Below are 20141 nucleotides of genomic sequence, written 5' to 3'. Positions count from 1 at the left end.
TCACATACATTTATAACATTTCTTGTAAAAGCATAGCATTTCTTATGAAATAAAGAAAGTGCAAACTAAATGAAATATTCTCTTTATAAATCTTAAGAAAGTGAGAGATGTTATAAAATAAAGAGAGTGTTTCTTATGAAATGAAGAGAGTGCAAACTAAATGAAAGATTATCTTTGTAAATTTTAAGAAAGCGAGAGATGTTAGATTGCAAAAAAAATATGGAAATATTGTACGATAGAAATTTTTAAGTAACCCTTGTACTACTTCTTTTCGAGCTAATAGCTGTAATTCTTTAATCGCAATGACTCATCTGGGTATTCTAATATTTAACAAACGTGATCGCAATTGCTTTTCGTGCTGACTAACATGACGAAAATCTTCGCGGCGAAGAGAAAGTTAAAATATGCTTGTCAAACATTGCATGCACGACGTTACTTAGGAATTTCCTTCTATATATGTGCGCGCGTGTGTGTGTGTGTGTGTGTGTGTGTGTTAGCTCTTATGTAAAACACACTAAGTGCTGTAATAAAAAAAAATTTTTTGAATATAAGATTACACATAAAAAAAAACAATGCTGATTAATCTGACGATAGCCAGGTATTTAAAGTGAGTTAGGCTAAAAGAGTTGGTCAATGAAGTACGTGACTAAAATATAAATTTCGTTGACTCTTCCATCTGGCCTTCGCTCGTTGACTTCAATGCTAAATGCTTGTTTTCTTCAAATATTAAGTGTTGTACAATCGTTAAGTAATTAAGTCAACAGACTCTATTTTTCTCCCGTAAAGAATACTATACTTTAAATAAGAATATTTTTGTTGTCCTTGATGATAAAAAACTAAAGCAAGCAATTCAGAATTACAAAGGAGCGGGAAAAAATTTATCATTTTAAAAAGAACATTTTTTTTTATCCTAGCACAATCCTGAAATAACTGTTTATAATCAGATATTACACATTACGTTAAATGACTTTTTTAAATTAATAGATTTTTGTATAATTAAAACATCTATTTGATAAATCAAAAACTCTTTTTATCAATACTACTTAAACACGTAAAGCCTGATGCATTATGGCACTACATTTGTGAGTACTAGATGTATTTGAAGAGAACATTTAAATAAAGCTAAATTAGATGTGAGAAATTCATTTGTTTGCGCTTCATGTTTGAACGTGGTCCAGCCAGTCACGTTTGCTCTCTAAAGCAAGGTTAATTCTTCCTTCACGTTTTCTCGTTTTTATACATCTCGTCTATTACACAATGCTTTCGCGTGTGCCACAGGATAATAGAAAGAAGGTCACACAAATTGTCACATCTAAATTAACGTTACGTCAACTCGCGTGGTGTCTCACAGACGCGCTGACGTCGACGTAAAGATACCCTCGTCGCTTCTTACTTCGTGACAAAGCACCGACGTTTATTCACCACGAGCTGACGTCCAACAACGTTAAAAGGGCTCGCCTGGGCTCGCTCGGAGAGCTGCGAGAGACCGTCGAAATATTCTCATTGTGTAGCCATTTGTAAGAATCGGATCCGTACGAGAGCCAAAGTAATCGATTCTACAATGAACGAGGTCCGAGCCGGCCGTTCGTCTTTTCGACACACGATCAACCTCCAAATGAAAGCTTGTAACGCGGGGACGACAGGTGCGATGATAAATACAGCCGTGCCTTGTTAAAAATGACCCTGTTACGCTTGTATACACGCTTATTCATCTCCTGAAAGATTACTATCATGTAGGAGGACGAGACTATCCGAAGTAGGCATCGAAAGGGGAGAGATTCTTAAATTTATCCTCTTCGAAATGAACGTTCGCAAAAGCATTCACTTCAACTATACCGTTATTATCGACAACTTCGTCTACTCAAGTAAACTCGAGTAATTATAATTATACTAAATTACTCGAGTAAACTACGAGTAATTTAGTATGATTAAGCTAAGTATTATTAAATAATAATGAAAACGTCATACTGTACAAAATGTAAAGTAACTAATCTTCAAAAAGAATCCGTCTGCAAATCTCGCCACATTTGCACAGATTATTGTGTCATACATGAATGTATATCGCGTACCTCGTACATTAGAAGGTATCCTAGCATTCCGTTGTCGTTCACCGCCTTTTTTTCAACATACTTTATCTAGAGATACGGACGTTAACGTCCCGTTCGCGAAATAAATCCCGACGTGTTACGGCCTCGCGCGATTTTTTTCGTTCACCTCCACGCGCTACGAGGCGCCTTGGTTTTATAACTGCTTTTTCACGGAATCGACCCCTCTCGAGGAGCACGTATGTACGATCGCGACTAACTGGCCACCGGCCAGAGAATTATGAGAAGAACGCAAGCTGCGCAAACGAGGCCGATGAAGATGTGGCGAGCTGCGCCGAAGACCTTCTCCGCATCTTTCATTTCAGCGGTATGATTTATTACGGCGATTTTTTTAAACGCCGCATTTTTATATCTTCCCGTTCGATCTCCACCCTCGACGAAATTATTTTTCAAATTCTTACATCGCGCCAAATGCGCGTATCCGCTCAGAGAATTTTGCTGCAGTTGTAAATAACTTTTAAACAAAGTGAATCCAAACGAATTTGTTGCACGGATCTTTATTAGAATCTTTATTAGGATACGTAAACAATTTGATTTCGTTCGTAATGTCACTTTTATCAAATTTGTAAGACGCAATTTTAAATAAGGACCAATTAAAATTAGCTTTTAAATCAACAAGAGAATTATGCTTAAGTTTTACGCAGATACTTAAACGTTAATAATAGAACAATCCATAAAATTTTTTCACTTGTAGTAAAAAATACTTTCAGATGTGACACATATATACCCTGAATTTTATAAGTTGCATAAATCCCTTTCTCAGCTGTTCGTTCATATTAACAATCGCCGCAAAAGTAATTGGAAAAATAACACAATTAAGAAACGCCAGGTAGCGTCGGGATAATTTCGCGCCGCAAATCCATTAAACCTGGATCGAATTTAAGGGAAGGAAGATATCGAAGAAGAATCGCGGTTCTGTCTCCCTTCGTGACCATCGATCATCGCTTTCCGGTGCCGGCACGCTCGGCTTCGTAATTCGCGCCCGCGGGGCGAGAAGACGATGCCGCTCTATTAACCAAATTTATAGACACCCGCGGATAGAATCGAGATGCATCTCCGAACGAATAGTAGTCCGTTTCGGTAGTAGAGCCAGATATGAATGCGTTGAACGAACCACGATGCACAGAAACAACGAAAAAAAAAAGAAAAGGGAAGGCGAATGTAGAGGAAGGAAGAAGAGAAGAAAGGGGCGCAGAAAGAGAGAGAGAGAGAGAGAGAGAGAGAGAGAGAGAGAGAGAAAGAGAGGCGCATCGTTGCGCTTCTAAGAACGGTCGTGCTGGCGCATCTTCATTATCGAATCTCACCGGAGAATGCCCTAAGGGCATCGCAGTGGAATTGCGCGCTTGGGCCCGATCAATTAGCGCACAACCGTAGGGGGGGCCCCGTGATCTCGTGAGCCAAAACGAACAAAGGCCGCAAGATGCACGTGCCGCGATGCGCTTTCTGCTTATGAAAGTAGGCTGAACGGCGCGCGTCGTCGCGGGTCGTTTCCTCCTCCCGAATATACTATATACGCGTTGCGAGAAGGCGAGAGCGCGAGGCTCGCGGAAATCTTATTTAGAGAGACTTACGCGCCCACGTGCGATTACTTTCATACCCCAGAAATGGCGGGTTAAACGCCCCATGAATGCGCGCCCGTCGTTACGGGCTTATTCCGACATAAGTGCGGCGATCCGCGCATAAACGCGGACGTTCACGTTGCATTATTCAATATATATATATGAGACGCTGTCCATAAAGTGAACGATGACAGCTGAAAAGCGGACGCCGTTCAATAATGATGATTTATGCATATTGATTTTAGGACGCCGCACGGCCCGACCGCGAATAATAACTTCGAGAGATATTACAGTGAAATCTCATTATGACATTAGAATCTACGGACGGCGGATGGGGTTCGTCGCGTTTAAAATTTATGTTATGTCACGCATAAACTAGTTTACACAGACATTACGACGATACGATTTCAAACCGTCCCCCCCCCCTCTCTCTCTCTCCTCAATTTAATTTCTGCCGAATCACTTCTCTATGCTCGTTTCCAGCGCGTTAATGAGGCAGAAAAGTTATCACGCCGACGGTAAAAAAGAAAAAAAAAACCCGCGATCGCCGATTTAGATCTGTAGGCCAGTTTAATGAGGTGTGAATCAGGGTTCCTTGAAACGCCATACGTGGCGCGTACATATTTAACCCACTCGGACGACACGCATCGTAATGCGAATCATGCGCCGCGCCGCGCCGCGCCGCACGCTGGTGACAAGAGGCAGTCATAAAGAACGTCCTCGTGCCACATACTTCGAAGAGAAAACGTATTTTCATTCGCGATAATCCGCGCGCCGCGGTCTACGGCGGGACGCGGCGCGCGAATTCATTATTAACGATCCTCTAATAAACAGGCGCTAAAACCAACACACGATTTCCAAAGCTCGCGCCGTGATAATAGTGAGCGCTCGTCTCGCGGTTACGCAATCCCGGTACTCCGGAGGAGAGACTCCAAGCGAAGGAACGCGTTTAAAAGGCAATACAGATTCCTACGTCGGAAGTCCTCCGCGCGGCGCGTAATCTAATCGACAATTTGGAAAAATGCCCACGTGGACATGGACTGCCACTCTTCTCGGTCTCTCGTTAACGATAGAATTATGTCTGTGAAAGTTTCAACCGTCAAGCACACACGTCCCGCTGCTGTCACGGGAGCATAGTTCGACTGTCAATGAGCTCGGCTAGGCTCTCTCGAGGGGTCATTTACCCGGGAATAATTACATGGAAATTCACGAAGAGCACGCGGTTACAATGCCCGAGGCGATCCCTATCGAATTACTCGATAGAGAGACATAATTAAACGGAATTACGCAAAATAAAATCCTGACCGGGCTAATTCCCATAGCAAAATTTTCAATTCGGTGTCCGAACGAAGAGGGAGGAATGTTTCGTATTCGCCGTACATTTTTCGCCAGTCGCAGATTTCTCAATCGGATTTAAACGGCGCGCCACGAAAGATTTTTATGCCACTCACGATTTTAATTATTTCCACGGTACGGCAAGGGTTAACGAGTGATCCGATCGCGCGTGCAAGAAAGGCATCTCGTTGTTCGGCTGTTCCTGCTTGTTCACGGTCACGTTCCTCCGTCGGCGCGGCGCACGCACGCACGCCCGCCCCGTTCGCCGATAATTTTATGGTGCGCAATCCTGCTGCCTGTAGACAAATAACAGAGCCCAACCGCGTCGTGCGGCTCGGACGCGCCGCATCAGTCCGCGGGAGATGCAGCACTCGCGGGATTTATCGTAGGAGGAGTAGGACGAGGGCAGCTCTCCGTCCGATAGCCGAAGAGATGGTTTCGTTCGTTTGCCTCGCCTGTCTCCTCCTTCTCATCCTCCTCCTCCTCCTCCTCCACCTCCACCTCCACCTCCACCTCCTCCTCTTCATCCCGACGCACAACACAGAGCCGCAAAATGCTCTCTCAGCCGTCTTCCTGCCATTGTGCACGGCCACATTACCAGACGTCGGATTCGCAATACTTTGCAAGCGCAACGCGTGTCACGTTGCATAAAGCAACGTTACTCAAAGGCGCGTCGACGTTCCGGGCCTCAAATACAATACTTAAAGTGCCCGGTTATTACGTGGAATGTTATCGGTAAGGAAACACTGCTGGGAAACATTAATTCTGTATTAATTTTGTATTAAAAAAAATTAAAAATATTAAAGCGTGTTGAATAAAAATCAAAAATCCCATGTTATTATCCCCCCCCCCCTCCCATCCCAAAAATGGCAATTTCTTGTGCTTTCAATTTTATTTAGATCCAACAACATTAGATTCCTCACTGATAAAGATATAAACAATAAAGTTTTAATAGAGAAGTGTGTATAGATTTCTGCAAACTATTAGACAATACTCCCGCGACACTTTCTCCCGAGACACGTGTCGCGCCTTATTAGCATCGTTAAAGAAACGGAGGCTTTCCGTTACAAAAAGCCAGTTACAACTTAATCGCTTTATTGGACGACAGAGAGCTTACTCAACCGGTCGATCGGACGTTTCTCAAAGCGGGTATATACGGATTTCTTCGTCCGGCACGCGCAAGCACGCGAATGATAGCCAAGAACGGCGCGATGCGGCCATTGTTTAGTACGTGCAGCATTGCACCGCTCGCCGTTTCACAATCAAGCGTGGAATCGTGACGACATTATATTCATAAGACCGCGGCGACTCGCACGAAAGTGCGCACGTATTCCCGCGACGGTGTCGACGTCGCAGAAAAGAAATCGTCGCGTCCCCAAGACACGCGGCTGATTATCGCTCGTTCGAATCATCAATCGGTTTTTTTTTTTTTCTTAATACGTAAGTAGTTCGAGAGGTACCTCGCTGCTCTCTCTAGATCGAGAAAAATCCAGTGAAGAATTGCTTATTAAATTGCTTATTAAATTTGTGCCTTTCACGACCGCAGCTGCGTTATATATTGCGAAAGAATTATGAATAGATATAATAACTTTCCTGAATTTTTACGCGAGACTGTTTAGTATCAATAACTTTCAATTCTATTCACGATGCACGATGAACGTAAATTATAATCGCATAATTAAAAGATTTGTAAATTATATGCTGCTTTCGTCAAGAAAATATTTTTATTGTAATTTATTATAATAAGTTTAAGATCTTATCTAGAAAAATTTAAAGAAGAGAATATGATCCGTAAAGAATTATAATCCGCTTGAATATGTTCTACCCATTTTATCATCTATAGAATGTAAATAAAAATGTGTAAATTGTGATTCACTATAACCACGCAAATATCTTTATAGCGTTCCAAAAAGAATGACTAATGAATGGGCGCCTTAATTTCACCGGATGTCGATGATTTAATAATTTCAGAACGCATTTAAATAATGTGGAAGTGGAGCTACTTGTAAATTAGAGTAGACAATTTTAATTTGCATTCGAGCATTTGTACATGCTTATCCTGAGATTTCCGAGAACAATTCTCGTGCCTAACAACCGATTATTATTGTAAACCGAGGAGAAAACAAAGTAAAATTAAGGAGAGAGCAAACAGAAGATGGTATTTCGAAAGATTAGCCGAGTTTATAGTGCTAAATCACCACAACTAACACAGAATGTATTTTCCTAGAATCGTCCGCTTCGTGCTACTTAAAATTTTAATACCGAAGAAATGAATCGAAACTGATGGAGATTCAAAGGGAGATTAATTAAGTATTTAATGCAAAGTGAAAACAATGTTACAGTTTTTAATCCAATATTTACGGTATTTTGGTACTTTACCTCGAACACAGCGATTATTCTCAATATTATTAATTAATGAACAAATAAATTATATCATTATTTCATATATTTTCAAGTCATGATTAAATAATTATATTTAATCGTTATATATGTAATTAGAGGATACACTCTAATTACACGTCCGTATTATTACATTTCTTAAGAAGTACTTTTTATAAAGTTCCATACATTGTTGTCTAAGCGAAATTTTCGTTTGTGTCTTGTGTAAAATCCGTTGCAATTCGTTCGAAAACAATTATTGATGCAACTAGTGCGTTAGCACAGCGTTCACGTAACAAACTGTCATCAAGTAAAAGCGGCCGTCTGTTACAATGTGATGGCAAAACATTGCTTTAAAAAAACAAAAACCAACGATGAAATATTACCGGTATAACGATTGCTGTCCATTTAACGACAACGATAAATAATCATTGCGCGATGCGCGGCGCAATGCTTATCGGTTTATCGCTACTTTGACAGTCTATTCACCGATCGCGAAAGTTCGCAATTGCAGCCCGTACCGTTGCAAATAAATTCTACACGCGAGTAAATTCTATCCGGCGTTTTGCCTCACCGTTTATTGAATAACCGATAAAAAGGATTCACTAGAATCCGAGCCTCTGCGCAAGAAATCGAACGATTTATTCTCGGTACGAAAGGCCCGATATGACAAAAAAAAGACGATTCGCGTTTAATGCGCTAAACAAATATACGCAATACACCAATTAGGGCATAGAAAAGAATTCGTTGCATTCGCTAAGGCGGGATATTTTACAGGGCTAGCGATAGTGTTGCGTAAATGCGCATCGTGGTTGCCGCACTTGTCGAACGACTTGCGAAATTTACGTGCACTTCAGCGAGAAATTTTTTTTTTTTTCGAGGAAGAGAGAACGAAGTACGATGTCGCATGACTCGGCGGCGGTGAACCGTTGCAACGGATGTGTCGATGGATGCGCGGTGTCTTACAGTATGTAATACCTACGTCGCGCTTATCTATCGGGACGACAAAGCGCACTTACTAGGGGACCACCTATGCTTCACAATCTAGGACCCCCCTCGTTAATCCGCCGTCGCCGCGGGGCGATCAGATCGTGCCCTACGCTTTTACGGTACCGAGGTCAATGCACGGATGTCGTCGAGGCGTGTCGAAGCGTGCTCCAAGGAAGCGCGGCGAAACAATGGGCGAGACTAGTTAAAATGTAAACGAAAATATTAAAAAGTTTGTTAACTACAGTCGCGGAGGAGGGAAACAAATTTATGTAGTACCGACGACCAAATTCTAAATCGCTTTAATTTTCACTTTGGAAATAAAAATATCGACGTTCTTGCCTCCAGATAAATCCAACTCGAAAATACTATTTGCATCTACGAAACAACAGAGACACGAGTCTCGAAATCTAATTGTTTGGATAATAATTTTTTACTGACGTACAAAAGCTTTACCGGTGCATTTTCAAATTATTTAACTTGCTATTCATTCTGTCCATCGCTAAGTTGCACCCAGCTCTAAGTCGAAGGGCGCAACATCCTCCTAACGCAATATCGCGATTAAAAGTCCAGGTGTCGCGTATTTCATAGCGCGCGATAAAAGAGCCCGCAGTAGAAATAGACCACCTATGCGCGACGATACCGAGACCTCTCGTTACCCGGCCCGACGCCGCAGGACGATCTGATGCAGGCCGACGTCCACTTCCTGCGCACCAACGAGAGACGCTCTCTCCCTTTCCTCGGCCCCCTTACTCCTGGCTTCGTCTTCCCTCGATCTTCCTCCCGAACACTTTCGCGCGAGCCCTTATACCTCCTCTCTTCTTCTCCTCTTCTCCTCCACCTTCCCTTCGCCGTCTCCTCCTTACGGTGCGGCGCGATCTGTAGGTGGCTCCGTTGATCTCATGTTTCATATTTATACTCTCATCTGCATATTACGAGCGGGGTGTGCCTTAGAGGTGACGGCGGCGGCGGCGGCGGCGGCGGCGGTGGCCGGCTAGTTCGTGTTCCCGGACGCCTCGACGGCTGGAATGCGCTGGATTAGATTGCCGGCGACGGCGGCATACCTGCCCGCCAGCCCGTCTACCGGGGCTTGTATTTTTTCTCGCGTTGTGACAGCGATTCCTCAGACCCACGCTTCGATGGAAATCCCCGCAGACGCGTGTATGCGCGTGGCATCATTCGCGCAGGTGTGCGAATCCGGTAAAGCGGAACGAAAAAAAGCTTCGTAAAAAAAAAAAAAAACCCCTGTCAGATGTCAGAGCACTGACAATACCGAGTTGGGAATGTCTTACAATAGCTATGTTCAGCCTCTGATCATTTCTCCCTCTCCAAACGCCCGTCGTTCGTTGTCCTTTTGCTAGTCCGCTGGTTCTATATCAGGCAATTGTTCTTCAGAAAAATCAGATCAGCAAAAAATAATAGACGACCCGGATCATAATTTCATTTTGCAGGTGGAAAGAATTTTCTCTTAAAAATGACCCTAAAAATCGTGGTAATTGTGGGACAACGTAAACCTTGGAGAATTTTACTATATTTTTGACAAAATTTAGTAAAATTTTAATAAAATTTGGCAAAATTTTGTAAATTTTACTATACTTCTAACAAAATTTACTAAAACTTTGCCAAATCTTACTAAAATTTTAGTAAATTTTGTCAAAAGTGTAGTAAAATTCTCCAAGGTTTATGTTGTCCCACAATTACCACAATTTTCAGGGTAATTTTTAAGAGAAAATTCTCTCCGTGTAGAGCTACTTAATACCTACACACACGCGCGCGCACGCACGAACGTCGTGTACGAGGCAACGGAAAATAATAGAAGCTGGACTGATGGTATTGGCCGCGATTAAGTGTTTAGATGTTTAACTCATTTATCTAACCGACGTTTGTTAAGAGACCGGATAAAACCTGATCTATCGTCAACCGGCTTTTCCGAATTAAAGTAATCGATTTCCCTTCTTCAGTTTCATCTTCGAAATTAAAATACCTTTTCTTTTTTCTCCCTAAAAGCATGAACTTTAATTATAATAATAATAATAATAATGAGTTCGGGGGGCAGTCCTCAAATGGGTCCCGCCTCTGACACTCAGACAGAGTCCATTGTATCTCCCCGTTGTCAGCTGTCCTTAGCGGGGCCCCGCTTCCTTCCAGAAGCGGAGAAGATCCTCTAAGGGCAGCTGTCCCACCTGATCCGGTTCCAGAATGCCTGAGCCCAGCAGGCGTGCTCTTGGTCCGACCAATACTGGGCAGTTCCCAAGAATATGGAGACTAGTCTCCTCTTCTTCGCCACACCACCTGCAGTCGGGCGTATCGCTACTGCCCAGCTTATACAGGTGATAATTAAGGTCGCCATGGCCCGTGAGCAATTGCGTCGCCAGCCTGGCGTCCCTCCTATTTAGGGATCTCATGCTTCTGGCCAGGTCCTCACCGGGACAGTCTCCCAGCAAGGCTCCGGCCTGTCTGCATTTGACCCCCGTAACTTTCCTCCAGTGCTCAAGGTGCTGGTCCCGGAGCCAGCTCCCGATCCTCCTCCTGCCCAGGCAGAAGGAGATCCCAACAGCCGGCTCCGGTCCCACCAACCTTGTTTCTGCTGCCTCCTTGGCAAGCAAGTCGGCTATTTCGTTGCCCTCGATCCCCGAATGCCCGGGGACCCATACTAGGCCAACGTCATTATTCTTCGCCAGTTCGTCTAGTACAATTTTACAATCCCAGACCAACCGCGAGTTAAATCTCGGACCTTCCAGCGCTTTGAGCGCTGCCTGACTGTCCGAGCAAATTCTGATGCGCCCTCCTACCCTACCGAGCTCCAGTAGGTTCTGGGCACATCTCATGATAGCTACCACTTCCGCCTGAAATACCGTTGCGTGTTCGCCAAGCGGAACGATCATTCTTGCTCCATCGCGCTGGCAGTAGAGCCCAGCTCCAGAGCCCGTGCTCGTTCCGGAGCCGTCCGTGAACCAGACGTCCCCATCCCGAGGAACCGGTCCCTTGGAGCCGTCCCACTCCCAGCGCTTGGGAAAGCTTATCTTGTACCTTCTTTCGAAGGTACGAATTACTGGCCTTCTATCTTGCCCCATCGCAAAAATGGGGCCCGATAGAATTCCTTCAGGGAATCTTGTGTGCAGGGCTCCCGCCCTCCACCTTGATTCGCACCTCAGGCGGTAGGCCGCCGCTGCCGCCGCCGCCACTACTACCCGATCGAGGGGCTCGATGCCCAGCAGCATGCCCATCGCCGCCACCGGCGTGGTCCGCATAGCTCCCAAGGCCCCTCTCAAAACCAGAGCCCTGATATGCTCCAGCGCTGACGCGGCGGTTTTCTTCAGCACCCTCGGCCACCACACGACAGATGCGTATAGCAGCCTGGGTCTGAGTATCGCCGTGTAAATCCAGTGGACTATCCTCGGTTTCAGACCCCATGTCTGTCCGAATGTCCTCCTGCATATCCAGAAGTAAGAGCATACACTCTTACATCGGTTCTCAAGATGTTCCCTCCAAGCCAGCTTCCTATCTAGAATTACTCCCAGATATTTAGCCGTCCCGGTTGGGACTAATCTCGTCCCTCCAAGGACTGGCCCTTCCACCGGACCTACCTTGTACTTGCGAGTGAATACCACAAGCCCGGTCTTCAGTGGGTTTACCGACAAACCGGTCCTGCCACACCACTCCTCGACTACCTCCAATGCTCCCTGCGTGAGCTCCAGGAGTGTTTCCAAGAAGGGGCCTCGTACTAGGATAGCCAGGTCATCCGCATATCCCAATGTAAGAATCCCCCTCTCGTTCAGTGTTCCGAGCAGACTATCTGCCACCAGACACCACAAGAGTGGAGAAAGAACCCCTCCCTGAGGGCACCCTCTCTCCACCCAGCCACTGACACTCACCGTTCCCAGTGAGGCCGTTACCTGTCGCTTGAGCATGCCTTTGATCCACTCCACAATCTTCTCCGGCACACCTCTGCGAGCAGCCTCTTCACATACCACCTCATGCGGTGTGTTGTTAAAAGCACCTTCAATATCTAGGAAGGTGCCCACCGCGTAACCCTTCTTCTCCAATTGCTCCTCGATGAACGATACAGCAGAGTGAAGCGCCGTTTCGGTGGAATACCCCGTACGATACGCATGCTGGTTCGCATGCAGCGGATGCCGCAGCAGAACCACATCCCGTATGTAAATATCCACCAGCCTTTCCAACGTCTTTAGAAGAAAGGACGTCAGGCTGATTGGACGAAAATCCTTGGCGGAGCTGTATCCCGTTCTTCCCGCCTTGGGGATGAACACAACTCTCGCCTGTCTCCAAGCTCTGGGCGTATAGCCCAGGGCCAAACAAGCCCTCATTGTCCGCGTGAGCGGCCCCGTGATCTGTTCCAGCCCCTCCTGAAGAAGGGCCGGGAAGACCCGGTCCGGTCCAGCCGACTTGAAGGGCTTGAAACCTCCTACAGCCCTTTTGACCCTGTCGGGCCTCACAATTTTGGCTGCAAGAGACCAGTCATTCCCTCGTGCCCTGCATGGGTCCAAGGTTCCCTGCTGGATGTCTGCTCCCGGGTCTCTACAGAAGCCCGGAAAATTCGATTCCAGCAGGTAGGTCAGGCAACGTTCCCCGGAAACCATCGTCCCGTCATCGAGCCGGATGGCCTCCAAGGCCGCGTCCTGACTTCTAGCCAAGATCCTGCCTAGTCTGGCGGCTTCGGGTATCCCCTCCACCGACTCGCAGAATCTTCTCCAGCTCTCCTTCTTTGCCCTTACCACAGAGTCTCTGTAGACCTTCTGAGCCCTTCGGTGAAGGTCCCAGTCAGTCTGGCGGCCCGTGTTCCTGGCTCTATTCCAGGCCCGACGTGCCGCACCCCTGAGATCCTGCAGCTTTGGGCTCCACCAGGAAACCTTTCTGTCATTCCTTACCGTCCTCTCCGGACAGTTGCTTTCAAAGCTGTTGATGAGCGCCCTTTGCAGGTGCTCGACACACAGCTCGATCTCTTGTGAGGTCCCGTGTCTCTTGGGGAACTCCCTGAGACCGACAGCCAGGTCCTCACGGAATGAATCCCAGTCCGTCTTCCTTGGGTCCCTCACAGTCCTCACCTTCGCCTTGGCCTTTGCCAGTCTGAAGGTGATCTGTCTGTGATCCGACAATGAGGGTTCATCGGAGACCCTCCAGCCGGTCATCTCCCGTACCAACTGCCTAGAACAGACAGTTAGATCCAGCACCTCCCTTCTCACCGCAGTGACAAAGGTGGGCTCGTTACCTCTATTGAGAATTTCCAGGTCGGTAGACACCAGAAATTCCAATAGCTTCTCTCCTCTCCTGTTGGTGTCCGTGCTTCCCCACACCGTATGGTGCGCGTTCGCATCGCACCCCAAAATGAGGGAAAGCTGCTCCTTTTGGCAGTACTCCACCAGGCGAACCACCAGGTCCGATGGTAGTGGGTCGTCCTCTTCGTGTGGAAAGTAACCCGACACCACCACCACCCTCCTTCTAGTCCTAGTCTCACTGATGGCCTCGATCACAACCGCCACCAGGTCTCTGGAACAGAAATTCGGCAGCAGTTGGGCTTCTAACCCCTTGACAGCCACACAGGCCCTGGGTCGTTCATCTTGCGGAGACTTGAATAGTCTTCCGCACCCCGCCAGACCCCTAATACCCCCCCGGACTAGCCAGGGTTCTTGTATTAGTGATATGGCTGTGTGCACCCTAGCTTGGCGCCTGGCCAAAGCAGCCGAGGCTCCCTTGCTGTGGTGCAAGTTAATCTGGGTGAAGCCCACCCCGGTCCCGTCTACTGTGAAGACGAGGCCTTTGGGTCGGGCCCTCCCTTGCCCTTATCCTTCCCATCCTGGGGTGCCCCGGTCACCTTGAAGGTAACCCGGTCCATCCCGAGATGAGGCCTGAAATCCAGTGCCTTCAGCTTGAGGACACTGGACTCGGGAATGCCGAGAACGAGGTTTCTACCCTCGCAGGTAGCCCCCACGTTCTCCGCATGTACACGCCAGCCCGAAGTACTGATCCCCGGGTTCTGCCGCTCCAGCAGCCCCAGGACAGCGGCCGCGCCCACAGGTGGACCCGGGACCCATACCACTGCCCTGCACTGCCTTTGCAGCATCTCCAGTCCCACCACCCTGAGCCTGGCGCCCTCCCACGGTACGATGCCGCTGATTCGACTTTCTAGCCAACTCAGCGACTCCGCATCCGCGCATCTGACGACCGCAGCCCCTGCCCGCAAAGAGGTGCCGTCGAATCTGGGCAGGGGACCCTCCTGGATCCCCTGGATCTCCTTAAAGACCGCACCCCTTAGTTGCGCCACCCGCTCAACGGTTAGCGCTTCCTCGGGGTACCCCTCCGCGACAATCACCCTCGTTAGGGGGTCCGCGGCATCTGCGTAAGCCTGGGTCCCTTGGACCTTCGGCTTCTTTGTCGCCCCTTCCACCGAAGGCGGGGTCTCGGCGGGGCCCCTCCGGCGCTTACCGGCGGCTCCCCCCCGAACCCCCCCAACCGGTGTCCGGGGGTCGGTCAAGGTCGAGGTCCCCGGAGCGGCCGGCAGAGGCCCCTCCCGGGTTTGCGCCCGGGCCTGAGCCTCCACCTTTCGCTCCCGAGCCCTCTTCCTTTTCGCGGCTCCGGAGAGTTTCCTCTTACCGAGGTCCCCTTCCTTTTCCGCCCTAGCATCCGTAGCTTCGGTGCCTCCCGTGCCCCTTGGGGCCCGTTCGGCTCCCGAAACCACTCCTCTCTCCGCGGTCTCGGTGCTTCCCGTGCCCATAGGGGTCCGTTCGGCTCCCGATCCCGCTTCTGCTACCCTTCCGGAGTCCTCTGTCGAAGCCTCCATCGGGGTGTCTTCCGTGAGTTTTGTTTTTATTAGTGTTGAATTTAAGCTCTCCATTTTGTTCCCACGAGCAGCTAGGGAAATAAACGGTCCACCCACGCAGAGCCCCGCATGCGTGGGTAAGGCTAAATACTCTGGGGTTTCGCCCGGTTCCCCAGAGGCATCGTTCAAGACACTGCTCCCCCAGTGCCACGCAGCCCTCGCCACGATGGCTTCCAGCTTGGCTTGGGGAGTTGGTCCGCGGTAACGGCTTTCCCCCCCCCTGGGCAGGGTTTTACGCCCGCCGGGGCAGGTTATAACCGCTACTACCCGGGCGGTCCACCCGGGCACGCGGGGGTTTAGACCCGGGCCAGAGTTTCCCACCCGGGCGTCCTCCTATCCGCCGCCCGGAGACGCGCCCGATAGGCACTCAACCCACGGGATGAACTTTAATTAATAAGCATAGAAACTCAAATAAAATGTATGCTATAATAATAAAATGTTGTCCTTCTCTTCCGTTTTCTTGTTTAGATTTTGATTTTAAAATTAAAAAATATATCATATATTTTTTTTTACTTTAAAATTAAAATGTGAATCACAAAATTTGAAATTATTAGATCAAATAGTTGTTTATTATTCGATGTTATTAAAATCTTCCGATATATACATTTTGCAAGCATCAAGGACTAAAATAAAAATCCGCGCTCTTAAAAAATGTTAAAAATGTTTCATTTTTAAAAGATTGGTAAATAAAAATATTAAGAGATGTGGTAAAAATTCTTTGCGTGGAGGCATCTTATATAATAATGACAACCCTGATCAAAGCAAAAAGATTTCACGTTTAAGCAAAATAATCTTAAAACGTATAAATGTCGTAACAATAAAAAAAAAAAAAAAAAAAAAATAATTGAAAGCGTAATAATGTTTTATGTGGTAATATACGTAATATGTAAAAACCCTCAAGATATAAAATAAAAAAAAAAAAAAAAAAAAAAAAAGAATTATATTTGAGTCAGCGAGATTTGAACTTGCGTCGTTCAAAATTACATGGAATTCATCTCGGCGAAGTATTCGGACGACGAAATAATGTTATCAAAATGATGCGGTATAAATAATGATGTGAATTAAGAAAAAAAAAAAATTTGTCAGAAGTGGGATTTGAACCCACGCCCTCAGAGAGGACCAGAATGTAGACAACCACAGCTTTCATGGTCCGAATAACCTAATCTGGCGCCTTAGACCGCTCGGCCATTCTGACATGTAATGTGAAACTGGTTAAAACGAATATATTTTGAGTTGAATCGTGAAAATCGTGGTAATTATGAGACAATGTAAACCTTGAAAAATTTTACTATACTTTTAGCAAAATTTTGTAAATTTTATTATACTTCTAACAAAATTTACTAAATCTTTGCCAAATTTTATGAAAATTTTACTAAATTTTAGTAAATTTTATTAAAAGTATGGTAAAATTCTTCAAGGTTTACGTTGTCTCACAATTACCACAATTTTCAGAGTAATTTTTAAGAGAAAATTCTCTCCATGTAGAACTACTTAATACTTAGAACTTAATACCTACACACACGCGCGCGCGCACGCACAAACGTCGTGTACGAGGCAACGGAAAATAATAGAAGCTGGACTGATGGTATCGGCCGCGATTAAGTATTTAGATGTTTAACTCATTTATCTAACCAGCGTTTGTTAGGAGACCGGATAGAACCTGATCTATCGTCAACCGGCTTTTCCGAATTAAAGTAATCGATTTCCCTTCTTCAGTTTCATCTTCGAAATTAAAATACCTTTTCTTTTTGTCTCTCCCTAAAAGCATAAACTTTAATTAATAAGCATAGAAACTCAAATAAAATGTATACTATAATAATAAAATTTTGTCCTTCTCTTCCGTTTTGTTGTTTAAATTTTACTTTCAAAATTAAATAATATATCATATATTTTTTTACTTTAAAATTAAAATTCAAATCACAAAATTTGAAATTATTAGATCAAATAGTTGTTTATTATTCAATGTTATTAAAATCTTCCGATATATACATTTTGCAAGCATCAGGGACTAAAATAAAAATCCGCGCTCTTAAAAAATGTTAAAAATGTTTCATTTTTAAAAGATTGGTAAATAAATATATTAAGAGATGTGGTAAAAATTCTTGGCGTGGAGGCATCTTATATAATAATGACAACCCTGATCAAAGCAAAAAGATTTCACGTCTAAGCAAAATAATCTTCTTAAAACGTATAAACGTCGTAACAATAAAAAAATAATTCAAAGCGTAATAATGTTTTATGTGGTAATATACGTAATATATAAAAATCCTCAAGATATAAGGTATAAAAAAAAGAATTATATTTGAGTCAGCGAGATTTGAACTCGCGTCGTTCAAAATTACGTGGAATTCATCTCGGCGAGGTATTCGGACGACGAAATAATGCCATCAAAATGATAATGCAGTATTTAAATGATGTGAATTGATAAAAAAAAATTTGTCAGAAGTGGGATTCGAACCCACGCCCTCAGAGAGGACCAGAAAAGTCAATCCACCACGAATCACTCTCTTTTCGGATTCTCCGGATAACCTTTACTCTGGCGCCTTAAACCGCTCGGCCATTCTGACATATGATGTGGAACTGGTTAAAATAAATACACTTTGAATTGACACTTCCATTTTTGTGATCTTTAGTCGTATTTAGTTCATCAATCAAGTTAAATTTAGTTAATCAATAGGCAAATAAATTTTTAGTACATATTATGCGTAAAAATTCTAGCGTATAAGTTATAATATCCTGAGTGGATTTAAAACACTATAAAAGTAATTTAAATTTTAATAACAGTATAACTTAATTAATACATATATATATAATGTTAAAAAATTTTAATTATGTGAAATAATAAATATTAATTATGTAAATTAATATTAATTAATTTAAATTTTAATAACAATGTAATTTATTATATTATCATTAAACGGCTTAAAAATTTTTATTACGTGTATATACAAATATACACGTAATAAAAATTTTTAAGACGTTTAATGGTATATATAAGAGATTGTATATTTAAATCTCTCTCTCTCTCTCTCTCTCTCTCTCTCTCTCTCTCTCTCTCTCTCTCTCGATTTATAAGACGACTACGTGTTAATAAATTGTTTTTTTAGTTGATTGCAGTTGACTGCACTAATTAATATAATATAAAATTATCTTTATCTTAATTTTATAACAAATTTTAATTTAAAAAATATTAATTTTTAAATTAAAATTGTTATGATAAAAATTAAGGTAATAATTTTTAAAATTTTGTATATGTTGTTAAAATAGAGTATTAAAACATTTTTCACACGATTTTCAGGATAATTTTTAAAAAATTCTCTCCGTGTATCTTCATATTTTTGTATAAGTAATTCCCGAAAATAAATTCACAGAGACTTAATAAGTCATAACAAGAACGTCTCTCCTGTCAAACCATTTCATCGTCTCACTTTTATCACGTACACGATTCTAAATCGCTTTATTACGCATCGCAAGTAATCCCTATTTCACATTAATGTCCTGCCGCTGCAACGTTAACCGCCGCTTACGTCGCGATGTATTTAAAATCTGGTATTAGCACGAGAGTAACGTGACAGAATGCCGGCGAAGAGCGCGGAGTAAATCTTCGTACGGATATTGCAGAAATTTATAGACCTGCCTAGCAAACATACATGCAATATTTTTCTGTGAGAATCTTATTCAACGGCAATCAAGCGAAAGCGTATTACCGGACGGATTATGTTATATTCGTTTGTGAGCGCTCGTGTGGCGATCATTATCGCTCAAATGAACTTCGCTTCTTCGTCCCGGCGACGACGACGGTCATTCCGACCGTAGGCGTGCATTAGAATTAACCCGTTTACCATCGCCATCGTGAGATATTATGGCGTTTCCAATTAATGGACGCTGAAGGAAGACATTCGTGCTACCGCCGAGCGGCTTGATGGACGTCGTAGCTCTGAAGGAAACACGCAGCTAGGAAAGTCATCGGGAATCCGCGTTTGCCATGCCCGATACTTCCACGCCCGATTAACGCAAACTCGCGTGTAATTACATCGTAATTTATCGCAATTTTTGCAACATCTTCGCTGCCTTATTACCCTCGTTTAAGAAATCCATTTTTTTAAGATGAACTTAAACAACGTAACCTTTTTCTCTTAAAAAAGTATTACTTAATTTATATTATAAATTATGTATCTTTTACGTAAAATAAAAAATTTTTTAACAATACAGAATTGAAAATTTATTTTAAAACAAGATTGCTATTTAAGCGTTAAAAGTATTAGAAAAATAAAATTTAAACCGAAAATTAATTGTGAAAGAGAAGTTCAATACTGAAAGAGAAAGAGAGTTTTACGCTGAATAAGGTTTTAGAAAAATCAAATTGCATATTGATGAGATATTTTCAGGACTTCGTAATATTGACAATTATAGGGAATTCAATTTTCTGCGGGGCAAAAACCTCTAATACTTTTGTAATCTCGGCGATCACGCAGAGTTCAATTTTCCGCGGAATAACAAAAAAAAGAACACGCGGGTAATCGAAACTCGCTGCATTTCTCGACGTATATACGCGGCCTCTCTTCCGCGCTTACGAAATCGCGATGCAAAAACGTCGATCGAATCCGTCCGCGCTGATGCAACGCGCAGTTTTCTCGATAGATGGGATTTTGCAGTCGGAAGAGAATTCTAAGGGTATCATAGCGAACACGCGTATATACGCGCGACCATTACAGACCGCAGTTATTTTTCCGACAGACTCGCTGAGCCGGAATGAAACGTTAGCTTCTCCCCGAGCGACCGACGACGACGACCGAACGATAGGTGTAGTGTTACCAGAGAGACGCACATGCGAGCTGCTGCAGAAATGCTCACCGCTAAAAACAAATCTTCGCGACGAGCAGCACATGCCCGGACTCGATCTTCGGAAAAGGAATCGCGGCTTGCCCCGACACGCTG

General features: G+C 44.3%; 1 protein-coding gene and 2 non-coding genes across 3 annotated transcripts in view; all 3 read right to left on the bottom strand.

Moving 5' to 3' along the window:
- LOC105829189 (mucin-19) overlaps positions 1-20141 on the bottom strand; it is a 204078-nt gene that overhangs the window by 136357 nt on the left and 47580 nt on the right. The gene's annotated exons all lie outside the window — the stretch shown is intronic.
- On the bottom strand, positions 16284-16398 carry Trnap-agg. The gene is made up of 2 exons: positions 16361-16398; positions 16284-16328 (listed from the first exon to the last, which is right to left on the bottom strand). It is a non-coding gene; the product is annotated as a tRNA-Pro (tRNA).
- Positions 17641-17770, bottom strand: Trnaf-aaa. The gene is made up of 2 exons: positions 17733-17770; positions 17641-17685 (listed from the first exon to the last, which is right to left on the bottom strand). It is a non-coding gene; the product is annotated as a tRNA-Phe (tRNA).

Source organism: Monomorium pharaonis, chromosome 6 (assembly GCF_013373865.1).
Source record: "Monomorium pharaonis isolate MP-MQ-018 chromosome 6, ASM1337386v2, whole genome shotgun sequence".
Lineage (NCBI taxonomy): Eukaryota > Metazoa > Arthropoda > Insecta > Hymenoptera > Formicidae > Monomorium > Monomorium pharaonis.
The sequence above is the reverse complement of the archived record's forward strand: the minus strand, read 5'-3'. Positions and strand labels throughout refer to the sequence as shown.